Source organism: Engystomops pustulosus, chromosome 7, assembly GCF_040894005.1.
Source record: "Engystomops pustulosus chromosome 7, aEngPut4.maternal, whole genome shotgun sequence".
Classification (NCBI taxonomy): Eukaryota; Metazoa; Chordata; class Amphibia; order Anura; family Leptodactylidae; genus Engystomops; species Engystomops pustulosus.
In genome coordinates this window covers 162361705-162376003 of record NC_092417.1, presented here as the reverse complement: position 1 = coordinate 162376003, position 14299 = coordinate 162361705, and the positions used below count along the sequence as shown (strand labels likewise).

General features: G+C 41.3%; 1 protein-coding gene and 1 long non-coding RNA gene across 3 annotated transcripts in view; one reads left to right on the top strand and one right to left on the bottom strand.

Moving 5' to 3' along the window:
* Positions 1 to 14299, bottom strand: part of LOC140071199 (uncharacterized) — a 31213-nt gene that overhangs the window by 15593 nt on the left and 1321 nt on the right. The gene's annotated exons all lie outside the window — the stretch shown is intronic.
* Positions 14094 to 14299, top strand: part of PAX6 (paired box 6) — a 29237-nt gene continuing 29031 nt past the window's right edge. For both annotated transcript variants that reach the window (XM_072118593.1, XM_072118592.1), the window contains exon 1: positions 14094 to 14243. The gene's annotated coding sequence lies outside the window, so the exon portion shown is untranslated. The remainder of the gene's footprint in view (positions 14244 to 14299) is intronic.

Sequence of the window (14299 nt, the reverse complement as noted above, 5' to 3'; positions counted from 1 at the left end):
TGGATCTCATAACCCAAATTCAGTTCTGTTAAGTGTCTTTATTAGATGGGATGTTACAGAAAAATAGGAATTAACTCATTATTTGCCAACTCGTCTCAAAAGTTCTGTGAAGCTGCAGTTATTTGGAGGCTTGTAACACTCATCGGCACATGGTGAGGGGGGCTGCTGCACATTGTGACACCATAAGACCAGTGGGTAAATATCATCAGGAGAGGGGAGTGGGGGTGAGATAGAGAGAGAAGGAGAGCGGCAGAGAGGAATGGATAGGGTGAGAAAGGGAGAGGAGAGGGGAATGAGAGAGCAAGGGAGAAGATGAGTGAGAGAGCTAAGAATATATATATATATGAGAAAAGAGGAAAAGGGGATGAAAAAGAGAGAGCAAAGGAGTGAAAGAGTAAGGGGAAAGAGGATGAGAGAGTGAAAGAGTGCCAGACATAGAAAGAGGAGAGAAATAGTTAGAGATACATGGTGTGTCGGAGTGAGGAGGCCTAAAAGAAAGAAGGAAGAAGAAAAGGAGAAAGAATGTTAAAGAGGAAAGTGTGAAAGAAGAGATAAAATGTGCATGAGAGAGAAGAGAGGAAGAGGGGATGAAACGAGAGAGAAAAGGAGATAAAGAAAATGGATGAAAGCGCAAAAGAGTACAAGAGAGGATAAGTACCGGGCATAGAAAGCGATATACGGAGTGTGTGGGAGTGAGGAGGGCTAAAAGAGAAGAAAGAAGAAGAAAAAGAATGTTAAAGAAGAGGAAAGAGAAGATGAGTGAGAGAGATGGAGATAAGTTAAGATAAGATAAAGGAAAAAAAGAGAGAGAAATGGTGAAGAGAGAAGCAAGATGAAAGAGCGATAGAGTAAAAGAGAGGGTGAATATACTTGAATTAGTCAGAGAGGAGGGGAGTGAGAGAGCTGGAGATATAAGGTGTGTGATAGAGTGAGGAGAGAGAGGAAAAAGAGAAGAAAGAATGGAAAGAGGAAGGTGACAAGGTGCAAAAGGAGAAGGGAGATGGAGAAACTGGGGGAAAAGAAGGGGAGATGATAAATCATAGTAACGGAGTGGAAGTGAAAGGAAGGAGGAGACTGTAAGAGAGAGTGAGAGGAATAGAGAGAGAGAGGAAAGAAAAAGGATGAGGACACAGAAGAAGATCTGAAGAGACAAAGCATATGAGAGTGTAAATGTGTGTGGGATAGGGAGATGAGAGAGAGAAAAGAAGAGAAAAGTGTAAGACTATGAAGAAAATGTAAAGAGAATATGAGTGAGAATTAAGAAGAGAGCGGTAGAGAGAGAGAAAAGAGTGACAGAGAGAAGAGAGTTGTAGATAGAGAATGATGGAAGAGAGTTGCAGAGGGAAGAGAGAAGAGAGTGGTAGATAGAGAGTGAGGGAAGAGAGCGGCAGAGGGAAGAGAGCGGAAGAGAGAAGAGAGTGACAGAGAAAAGAGAGTGGTAGATAGAGAGTGAGGGAAAAGAGTGGTAGAGGGAAGAGAGTGGTAAATAGAGAGTGATGGAAGAGAGTGGCAGAGGGAAGAGAGCGGCAAAGGGAAGAGAGCGACAGAGGGAAGATAGTGACAGAGAAAAGAGAGTGGTAGATATAGAGTGAAGAAAAAGAGTGGTAGTGGGAAAAGAGAGAAGAAGAGGGAAGAGTGCGGCAGAGGGAAGAGAGCGGCAGTGAGCAGCAGATGGAAGAGAGCGCCAGAGAGAGGAGAGCTGCAGAGGGAAGAGAGCGACAGAGGAAAGAGAGCGACAGAGGAAAGAGAGCGGCAGAGGGAAGAGAGCGGCAGAGGGAAGAGAGCGGCAGAGGGAAGAGAGCGGCAGAGGGTAGAGAGCTGCAGAGGGTAGAGAGCTACAGAGGGAAGAGAGCGGCAGAGGGCAGAAGGCTGCAGGGGGAAGTGAGCGGCAGAGGGAAGAAAACAGCAGAGGAAAGTTGAGCGGCAGAGGGAAGAGAGCAGCAGAGGGAAGAGAACAGCAGAAGGGAGAGAGCAGCAGAGAGCGGCAGATACAGTGGATGGCAGGGGGAAGAGAGCGGCAGAGAGTGGTAGAGGGAAGTGAGCGCCAGAGGGAAGAGAGCTGCAGAGGGAAAAGAGCGACAGAGGGAAGCGAGTGGTAGATAGAGAGTGATGGAAGAGAGCGGCAGAGGGAAGAGAGTGGCAGAGGGAAGAGAACGGCAGAGGGAAGACAGTGGAAGAGAAAAGAGAGTGGTAGATAGAGAGTGATGGAAGAGAGTGGGAGAGGGAAGAGGGAAAAGAGCAGCAGAGGGAAGAGAGCGGCAGAGGGAAGAGAACAGCAGAAGAGAGAGAGCAGCAGAGAGTGGCAGATAGAAGAGGACTGCAGAGGGAAGAGAGTGGCAGAGAGAAGAGAGTGGTAGAGGGAAGAGAGCGGCAGAGGGAAGAGAGTGGCAGAGAGTGGCAGAGAGAAGAGAGTGGTAGAGGGAAGAGAACGGCAGAGGGAAGAGAGCTGCAGAGGGAAAAGAGCGGCAGAGGGAAAAGAGTGGTAGATAGAGAGTGATGGAAGAGAGCGGCAGAGGAAAGAGAGCGGCAGATAGAAGAGAGCGATAGAGGGGAGAGAGCGGCAGAGGAAAGGGAGCAGCAGAGGGAAGAGAGCGGCAGAGGGAAGACAGTGGCAGAGAGAAGAGAGTGATGGAAGAGAGTGGGAGAGGGAAGAGAGGGAAGAATGAAAAGAGCAGCAGAGGGAAGAGAGCGGTAGGGAGAATAGAGTGATAGAGGGAAGAGAGCGGCAGAGAGAAGAGAGCGGCAGAGAGAAGAGAGCGGCAGAGGGAAGAGAACGGCAGAGGGAAGAGAACGGCAGAGGGAAAAGAGCGGCAGAGGGAAAAGAGTGGTAGATAGACAGTGATGGAAGAGAGCGGCAGAGGGAAGAGAGTAGTAGGTAGAGAGTGATTGAAGAGAGTGGGAGAGGGAAGAGAGCAGTAGAGAGAATAGAGTGGTAGAGGGAAAAAGTGTATAATAGTAAAAATGTTCAAAGGGAGTTAGATAAATAGAGAGGATTTTAGGATCTAGAAGGAAAGATGTAGCGTAACATCAAAAGAGCGTGCAAAAGGAACATGAAGAAGAAGAGACAGGTTAATGAGAGAGAAGGTAAGAGCGAGGAAAGGGAAAAGACCAATCATGTGATTATTACATCTCCATAGATATTGGTAGTTGCCTCCATTGCTCTGTAGCTGTACATGTGATTATTGTCAGTCACATCCATATCAATACTTTCTGCCTTTCTCCTATTCTCCCTTCCAGTAGAGTTGAATTGTTACATAACTCTTTGGAGCCGCTGCTCCTACACCTGTGACACCTGTGTGTGATGAGATAATTTAGTAGGATTTATGCAGTCCTATCTAAGGCCATAGACATCACACATCATAATACATCAGGTCAAGGACAAAGATCTGCCCTGTCACTCTGAGAGTCCTGGGGTTTATCTCTAGTGATATCATTTTGACTCGCCAGGAGTGGGGTTAGAAGGCCCTGATGAGTCATGTGACCAAGCGCTAAGTAGCAGGACTGTGTCATTGTGTAGTCAGCAGAGTATAAACAAGAATATAACTACTATAATACTGCCCCATGTACAAGAATATAACTACTATAATACTGCCCCCTATGTACAAGAATATAAATACTATAATACTGCCCCCTATGTACAGGAATATAACTACTATAATACTGCCCCCTATGTACAGGAATATAACTACTATAATACTTCCCCCTATGTACAAGAATATAACTACTATAATACTGCCCCTATGTACAGGAATATAACTACTATAATACTGTCCCCTATGTACAAGAATATAACTACTATAATACTGCCCCATATACAAGAATATAACTACTATAATACTGCCCCCTATGTACAAGAATATAAATACTATAATACTGCCCCCTATGTACAGGAATATAACTACTATAATACTGCCCCCTATGTACAAGAATATAACTACTATAATACTGCTCCTATGTACAAGAATATAACTGCTATAATACTGCCCCCTATGTACAAGAATATAACTACTATAATACTGCCCCCTATGTACAAGAATAGAACTACTATAATACTGCCCCCTATGTACAAGAATAGAACTACTATAATACTGCCCCCTATGTACAAGAATAGAACTACTATAATACTGCCCCCTATGTACAAGAATATAACTACTATAATACTGCCCCCTATGTACAAGAATATAACTACTATAATACTGCCCCTTATGTACACGATTATAACTACTATAATACTGCCCCCTATGTACAAGAATATAGCTACTATAATACTGCCCCCTATGTACAAGAATATAGCTACTATAATACTGCCCCCTATGTACAAGAATATAACTACTATAATACTGCCCCCTATGTACAGGAATATAACTACTATAATACTGCCCCTATGTACAGGAATATAACTACTATAATACTGTCCCCTATGTACAAGAATATAACTACTATAATACTGCCCCATATACAAGAATATAACTACTATAATACTGCCCCCTATGTACAAGAATATAAATACTATAATACTGCCCCCTATGTACAGGAATATAACTACTATAATACTGCCCCCTATGTACAAGAATATAACTACTATAATACTGCTCCTATGTACAAGAATATAACTGCTATAATACTGCCCCCTATGTACAAGAATATAACTACTATAATACTGCCCCCTATGTACAAGAATAGAACTACTATAATACTGCCCCCTATGTACAAGAATATAACTACTATAATACTGCCCCCTATGTACAAGAATATAACTACTATAATACTGCCCCCTGTGTACAAGAATATAACTACTATAATACTGCCCCTTATGTACAAGATTATAACTACTATAATACTGCCCCCTATGTACAAGAATATAGCTACTATAATACTGCCCCCTATGTACAAGAATATAGCTACTATAATACTGCCCCCTATGTACAAGAATATAACTACTATAATACTGCCCCCTATGTACAGGAATATAACTACTATAATACTGCCCCCTATGTACAGGAATATAACTACTATAATACTGCCCCCTATGTACAGGAATATAACTACTATAATACTTCCCCCTATGTACAAGAATATAACTACTATAATACTGCCCCCTATGTACAAGAATATAACTACTATAATACTGCCCCCTATGTACAAGAATATAACTACTATAATACTGCCCCCTATGTACAAGAATATAACTACTATAATACTGCTCCCTATGTACAAGAATATAACTACTATAATACTGCCCCCTATGTACAAGAATATAACTACTATAATACTGCCCCCTATGTACAAGAATATAGCTACTATAATACTGCCACTATGTACAAGAATATAACTACTATAATACTGCCCCCTATGTACAGGAATATAACTACTATAATACTGCCCCCTATGTACAGGAATATAACTACTATAATACTGCCCCCTATGTACAGGAATATAACTACTATAATACTTCCCCCTATGTACAAGAATATAACTACTATAATACTGCCCCCTATGTACAAGAATATAACTACTATAATACTGCCCCCTATGTACAAGAATATAACTACTATAATACTGCCCCCTATGTACAAGAATATAACTACTATAATACTGCTCCCTATGTACAAGAATATAACTACTATAATACTGCCCCCTATGTACAAGAATATAACTACTATAATACTGCCCCCTATGTACAAGAATATAGCTACTATAATACTGCCACTATGTACAAGAATATAACTACTATAATACTGATCCCTATGTACAAGAATATAACTACTATAATACTGCCCCCTATGTACAAGAATATAACTACTATAATACTGCTCCCTATGTACAAGAATATAACTACTATAATACTGCCCCCTATGTACAAGAATATAACTACTATAATACTGCCCCCTATGTACAAGAATATAGCTACTATAATACTGCCACTATGTACAAGAATATAACTACTATAATACTGATCCCTATGTACAAGAATATAACTACTATAATACTGATCCCTATGTACAAGAATATAACTACTATAATACTGCCCCTATGTACAAGAATATAACTACTATGCCATATAACACCACCATCCACTCACCCCTAGTATACAGCCACCCCCCCCCTGTATATAGCCAGCCAGCCCCTCCCCAGTATATAACCAGCCTGCCCCCCCACAGTATACAGCCAGCCAGCCTGCCCCACCAATATACAGCCAGACAGCCTGCCCCCCCGAGTATACAGCCAGCCACACTGCCTCCCCCCGAGTATACAGCCAGCCAGCCTGCCTCCCCCTGCATACAGCCAGCCAGCCTGCCCCCCTGTATACAGCACCACAGTACACAGCCAGCCAGCCTGCCCCGAAAATATACAGCCAGCCTGCCCCCCCCCCCGAGTATACAGCCAGCCACACAGCCCCCAGAGTATACAGTCAGCCACACTGCCTCCCCCCGAGTATACAGCCAGCCAGCCTGCCTCACCCTGCATACAGCCAACCAGCCTGCCCCCCCTGTATACAGCCAGCCAGGCAGTCTGTTTCACCCCTTCAGTATACAGCCAGCCCCCCCTTCCTATATACAGCCCGCCGCCCCTACCCAGCACATTAAAATAATAAACGATGAACCTTTCACCTTTCCGATGCTCCCCCGCTGCTTCGGTACTTGATGCAGTCAGTCCGGCCGTCAGCTATAGCTCCATACAGCAGCTCACAAACTATGACGTCAGACGCTTGCCAACATCCTAGTCTGTGTGACGCCGGCGGCGCTCAAAGATGTCATTGCCGGCCAGACTGCATCAGCAGAGCCTGCCCCACCCACTGGCTATCACCGGCCCCCTAACCGCCCGCATACCTACTGCCGCAGAGCCGGGCCACAACTGTCATGGGTATATATACTGCTGAACGCTAGGCAGATGTGACAGCCACAGCTCAGGCCCTTCTCTTCTAGGGGCCTGGTTGCGATCGCACCCCCTGCGACCACAATCGTTATGCCCCTGGTCGGCAGTGCATGTGTTGCTTGCTGCGCTCAGTCCCAATCCATCAGATCGTCCGGCGGACCGACCCCTCCCCCCCCCCATTTCTGTCACATGAAAGTCGGCGCAATTGCGCCAAAATGCGATGGTGCAACACAATCCCCTTCTGACTGACCATCAACGTTCAACTTCCAACAGATCTACCACGGCAACATGTATACCATTTAGATTACTAACTTAGGAAAATAAGTGTTCACCTGTCACACCAGATGTTTAAACATGGCATGTTTATGATTGTCAATGTTGTTTCTCTGAACTGTAATGCTTTCTTTTTCTTTAAATAAAATGTATAAAAAAAAAATTAAAAAAAAAGAATTAGTAGAGACAGAAAAGTTCAGTCCCATAAAAAAAAATATAAAAAATGTCGGAATATCCGAAGACAGTGCGGCCGCGGGACCCATAGTTGTGTAGTTGGCAGTGTATACACTTTGGGGCACATTTACTTATCCGTACGAGTCGCAATCCCCGATCCGGACTCTCCGACAATGATGCACAGTGCCGCGATCCACGTAGATCCAGCAACTGATTTCTTGCACATGTCGCTTCCCCGCTCAGGTCCGCTGGAGTTCACCATCTTCCTCCCGGTATATGAAAGTGCATTGGATGAGACACAAATTTAAATGTTAAATCCCGCGCTTAATCCGAATCAGTCAGATTATCCAACGGCCCGCTTTCTGTCGCGTGAAAGCTGGTGCCATTGCGACACAATCCCCGGAACGTCGGGAAACCATACGAAAATGCGGCCACGGGACCCTTAGTAAATACGTTGTGTTAGTTGGCAGTGTATACACTGTGTGTCTTTGTGTAGTCGGCAGTGTATACACTGTGTGTCTTTGTGTGTGCGTACCCCTTGTGTTTGGCAGTGTATACACTGTGTGCCCTTGTGTGTGCGTACCCCTTGTGCCTGGCAGTGTATACAGTGTGTGCGTACCCCTTGTGCCTGGCAGTGTATACACTGTGTGCCCTTGTGTGTGTACCCCTTGTGCCTGGCAGTGTATACACTGTGTGCCCTTGTGTGTGTACCCCTTGTGCCTGGCAGTGTATACACCGTGTGTCCTTGTGTGCCTGGAAGTGTATACACCGTGTGTCCTTGTGTGCCTGGAAGTGTATACACCGTGTGTCCTTGTGTGTTTGTACACCTTGTGCCTGGCAGTGTATACACTGGGTGCCCCTGTGTGCCTGGCAGTGTATACACTGTGTGCCCTTGTGTGTGCATGCCCCTGTGTGCCTGGCAGTGTATACACTGTGTGCCCTTGTGTGTGCATACCCCTTGTGCCTGGCAGTGTATACACTGTGTGCCCTTGTGTGTGCATACCCCTTGTGCCTGGTAGTGTATACAATGTGTGCGTACCCCTTGTGCCTGGCAGTGTATACACTGTGTGCCCCTGTGTACCTGGCAGTGTATACACTGTGTGCGTACCCCTTGTGCCTGGCAGTGTATACACCGTGTGCGTACCCCTTGTGCCTGGCAGTGTATACACCGTGTGTCCTTGTGCCTGGCAGTGTATACACTGTGTGCCCCTTGTGTGCCTGGCAGTGTATACACTGTGTGCCCTTGTGTGTGCATACCCCTTGTGCCTAGCAGTGTATACAATGTGTGCGTACCCCTTGTGCCTGGCAGTGTATACACTGTGTGCCCCTGTGTACCTGGCAGTGTATACACTGTGTGCGTACCCCTTGTGCCTGGCAGTGTATACACCGTGTGTCCTTGTGCCTGGCAGTGTATACACTGTGTGCCCCTTGTGTGCCTGGCAGTGTATACACTGTGTGCCCTTGTGTGTGTACCCCTTGTGCCTGGCAGTGCATACACTGTTTGCCCTTGTGTGTGTACCCCTTGTGCCTGGCAGTGTATACACTGTGTGCCCTTGTGTGTGTACCCCTTGTGCCTGGCAGTGTGTACACCGTGTGCCCCTGTGTGCCTGGCAGTGTATACACCGTGTGCCCCTGTGTGCCTGGCAGTGTACACACCGCGTGCCCGTGTGCCTGGCAGTGTATACACCGTGTGTCCTTGTGCCTGGCAGTGTATACACTGTGTGCTCCTGTGTGCCTGGCAGTGTATACACCGTGTGTCCTTGTGCCTGGCAGTGTATACACCGTGTGCCCCTGTGTGCCTGGCAGTGTATACACCGTGTGTCCTTGTGCCTGGCAGTGTATACACCGTGTGCCCCTGTGTGCCTGGCAGTGTATACACCGTGTGCCCCTGTGTGCCTGGCAGTGTATACACCGTGTGCCCCTGTGTGCCTGGCAGTGTATACACCGTGTGTCCTTGTGCCTGGCAGTGTATACACCGTGTGCCCCTGTGTGCCTGGCAGTGTATACACCGTGTGCCCCTGTGTGCCTGGCAGTGTATACACCGTGTGTCCTTGTGCCTGGCAGTGTGTGCTGTGGATGTAGTCAGGCCAGGCTTCTCCTCACGCCTGAGCGGTTCCTGGAGAGTTTGGATAGGGGGGTAGCACCTGGTCCAGGCTCAGGATCCATCTCCTCTTATTGACAGACAGATAAGCAGGCGGGGGCCATAGTGTTTCCAGAGCTTCCTTCAAGAACCCTGCTGGGTTGCAGGGATTCCAAGTCCCTTAATGGCAACAGCTCCCAATAATCAGTAAAACACCTTTGTGACAGCTCTTTCCCAGGCTGCCCCTTTTAAGCCAGTGAAATATTAGCCACCAGTTTCCTGAGAAACCTGCTGGAGGAGTGTTGCACCTCTACTCTGTAATGTGAGCAAACACTCAGCCAGGGCACATATGGATAGAGAGATCTATAGACAGGTATCTAATAATCCGCCCTCCACAAAGCCCAGGAGGAAGAAAGTGAAAAAGAAAGAAAAATACTCAACCTCAGTATCTAAATAGTAATACAAAACCCATAGAATAAAATACAGGTCATAGATTCATGATGACTGTCATAGAGTAGAGATAGAGTAGATAGATAATAACCCCCCCACACACACTCACATGACTCTGTTACCCCATGTCCCCCATCCCTTACCCCATCTCCCACAATCCCCTATTCTCTAAATGCTTTCGCAATGCTAATTTTTATTTGGTCCTGTCAATAAAGCTTCTTTTAATTGAATAATAGATGGACAGAAAAAATATATCCATAGATGAAAGATAGATAGATAGATAGATAGATAGATATGAGATAGATAGATAGATATGAGATAGATAGATAGATAGATAGATAGATAGATAGATAGATAGATAGATAGATATGAGATAGATAGATAGATAGATAGATATGAGATAGATAGGAGATAGATAGATAGATAGATAGATAGATAGATAGATAGATAGATAGATATGAGATAGATAGGAGATAGATAAATATGAGATAGATAGATAGATAGATATGTGATAGATAGATAGATAGATAGATAGATAGATAGATAGATAGATATGAGATATAGATAGATATGAGATTGAGATGGATAGATAGATATTAGATATAGATAGATATTAGATATAGATAGATATGATATAGATAGATAGATATATGAGATAGATAGATTGATAGATAGATATTAGCAATAGATAGATAGATAGATAGATAGATAGATACTGTAGATGATATAGATGAAGTAAAGTCCAAGTCAGCACAATCTTATAGACTCCTAATAAGGAGGGGTGCAGCGCCCCCAAAGGTTCTGCTTGATCCTTGATCCTCTTGTAGATAAATAAAGTAACAAGCGGGCAGCACTCCGTGGTTCCAATTTCAAAATAAACTTTATTGAGAAAGTTCCAAACGTTTTGGTGATGAAGGTGTTGCACACCGAATCGTCGCCACTTGCTCAATGAAGTTTATTTTGAAATTGGAACCACAGAGTGCTGCCCGCTTTTTTCTTTATTTACTGTAGATGATAGATAGATAGATAGATAGATAGATAGATGATAGATAGATAGATAGATATGAGATAGATATATAGATATGAGATAGATATGAGATAGATAGATAGATATGAGAGAGATAGATAGATATATAGATATGAGATAGATAGATAGATAGATAGATAGATAGATAGATAGATAGACAGATATGAGATAGATAGATAGACAGATAGAGATAGACAGATAGATGGATAGAGATAGATAGATACTGTAGATGATAGATAAAAAAAGATGATAGAAGACTTATGTGTGTAGTCAAATGATAACAATAATGGATGGATTACATAGACAATACACAGATAGATACTAGATGTATGATAGAGTTGATGCATTCTGGAATGCGGCTATAGTAAAACATAGATATATAGATAGGAGATAGATGAATAGATAGATGATATGGTTATATAGATATTGTATAGATAGAAGTGATATGGATAGATAACTTTTGGATAGATAGATCTTTTTTTTCTCAAGACCCCAACATCTTACAAGTGATCCCAGAATAAGTGGCGCTGTTCCTAGACTATTTATTGCCAATTATAAGGAATTGATACATTTGCCCCAATATTCGGAAGATACATTTCATTTAAGCCCATCCCTATCACAATGTTGTTACATAGGAAGAGATACATGCACAAAATATTAAAGCCCCAAAGTACAAAATCACAAGTCCGGCTCTGCTACATCTTCTGCTCTCCCTGTACTTTGTCCATATACTGTGCAGAAGAAGCTATGAAATATGTATCGATGTAATATCTATCTATTGGGCAGGAGGGTTAGAGAAATGGCCACCAGCACAACATATAGGCTGCAGGTAAGTGTCTGTCACTATCTGGGTTGTGCGCTCATGTATGTTTAGACTGTAATTAATTGACTTGACACAAATAGCTACAGATGTGAACACACACTGCCCAGCTGCTCACACTACATCCTATGTCTATATACAGACGCTGACTTCTCATTGTTAAACATATTTGAAAAATCATCATTCCTGTGTCTCATCTGGTATCAAACATTCCCCTTTACAGATGTAGCAGAGCTGATTGTGTTGCAGAGCACACACAGCACAATGTAGGGGGTTTATCAGCAGTCCTATGTAATAAAGCAGACAGCGCAATGAATTGTGACAAAAAGACAAACTATCTGCTATTGTTTTCCCGTTTTTAACATGTAATCGTATGATTATGAATGTTAATATTACAGCAGTGAGCGGAGACTATAGACACAGGGAGAAGTCACAGATGGCAAGTTATGTCATAGATGCAAAGACAATCTATAGGTGAGTGTAGAAAGCTGGGAATAAAGGGAGGATATTGATAAAAAGAAACAACTACTGGTGAATACATATATAATACTTATATCTATATACTAGTATAACATCAAACTACACAAAATCTGAATTACCAGGGTCTGGTAATCACATAAAAACAGTATATAAAATGTATATAAAGTAACATATCAAATATAATAAAATAAATAAATAAATATGAGATAGAGATAGATATCCTGTAGATGGATAGATGGGTATGATATAGATGGATGGATATTTAGATAGAGATAGATATATAAATAGATAGATAGAAGATCAATAGATATATAGATAGATATGCATTGATAGATAGATATAGATAAGTAGATAGGTAGGTATGATATTGATGGATAAATAGATGGATAAATAAATAGATAGATAGATAGATAGATAGATAGATAGATAGATATGAGATAGATAGATAGATATGAGATAGATAGATAGATAGATAGATAGATATGAGATAGATATGAGATAGATGATAGATAGATAGATAGATAGATAGATAGATAGATAGATAGATAGATAGATGATAGATAGATAGATAGATAGATAGATATGAGATAGATAGATAGATATGAGATAGATAGATAGATAGATGATAGATAGATAGATAGATAGATGATAGATAGATAGATAGATAGATAGATAGATAGATAGATAGATAGATAGATGATAGATAGATGATAGATAGATAGATATGAGATAGATAGATAGATATGAGATAGATAGATAGATATGAGATAGATAGATAGATAGATAGATAGATAGATGATAGATAGATAGATAGATAGATAGATAGATAGATAGATATGAGATAGATAGATAGATAGATAGATCCAGATAGAGAGATAGATAGTTAGACAGATAAACGGAATGTGTGTGTAAACATAATACATTTTAACAATAATATTAATCCCTTACACCACATGTTATGAAATGTCTCAAAGTCTTATCAAGCAGCACAATGTTATTACTAAATAAAAATATCTAATACAAAAATAAGCATTGAATATTCCATCTTCTATAAAATCAGCGAAATAAAATTGAAATGCTATAACATTATTTCCAATAAAAATAATTGTAACTAGTTCTTCTATGTTACTTTTTATGTATATATATATTTATTATCGGTACCGACGGATATATCTAATCAAGAATATATATAACATTTATTTTAATATATGTGCAGAAACATCATAATTGACATATATTTATATCACTATGTTATATCCTGTTTAAAAGATAAAAAAAAAGCTGCACTTAATTTTTTTAAAAAAAAGTAAATATTTGTAAATAGAATATGTAATATGTAAATATGTGGAAGCTAGCACAAGACCTCAACACAGTGCATCCATTCTAAAGTAGCGGGGGGAAAAAATTCTAAAAATCTCTCTCTCTCTCTATATATATATATATATATAAATATATATAATACATTATACTAATAATATAAAACTTATTATTATTACATATTTTATTATATATATATATACACACTTTTATATATATATATATATATATTTACTTATATATATATATATATTTACTTATATATATATATATATTTATATATATATAGATATATATAGATATATGTATATAGATACAGATAAATGATAGATAGATATAGATACAGATAAATGATAGATACAGAGAGGTAAAAATACATAAAACATCACAATATTATTGTTATAAAACTAACATTATCATAACAGTCAGAGACTATCCATAAGCCCAGGCCTTTCCCTATTCTATTCTTACTAATAGGATAGTATAGAGAGGACTACTCTCCCCTGTGATGTCACTGGCACGTCTCAGCCAATCAGAGTGCAGCTGGCAATGATATTAAGGGAAAGTTAGAGTGTAGTCACACACCCTGGTTTTTTTTCCTGTCACTGACATTTAAACTGTGTGGCAGATTCTCATGTAAAATCTGAAGATCAAACCTGCCAGTTCTCAACTATCAAGGAAAAAAAGCTCAAGTGCCAGAATTCTCATCACAGATCATGTGAATTGCTCCTCACAAGCTGCAACAGGTAATATTTCTCCTTAATACTTGTGTAAATGGTGCTAATCCCAGGCTATCTGATGT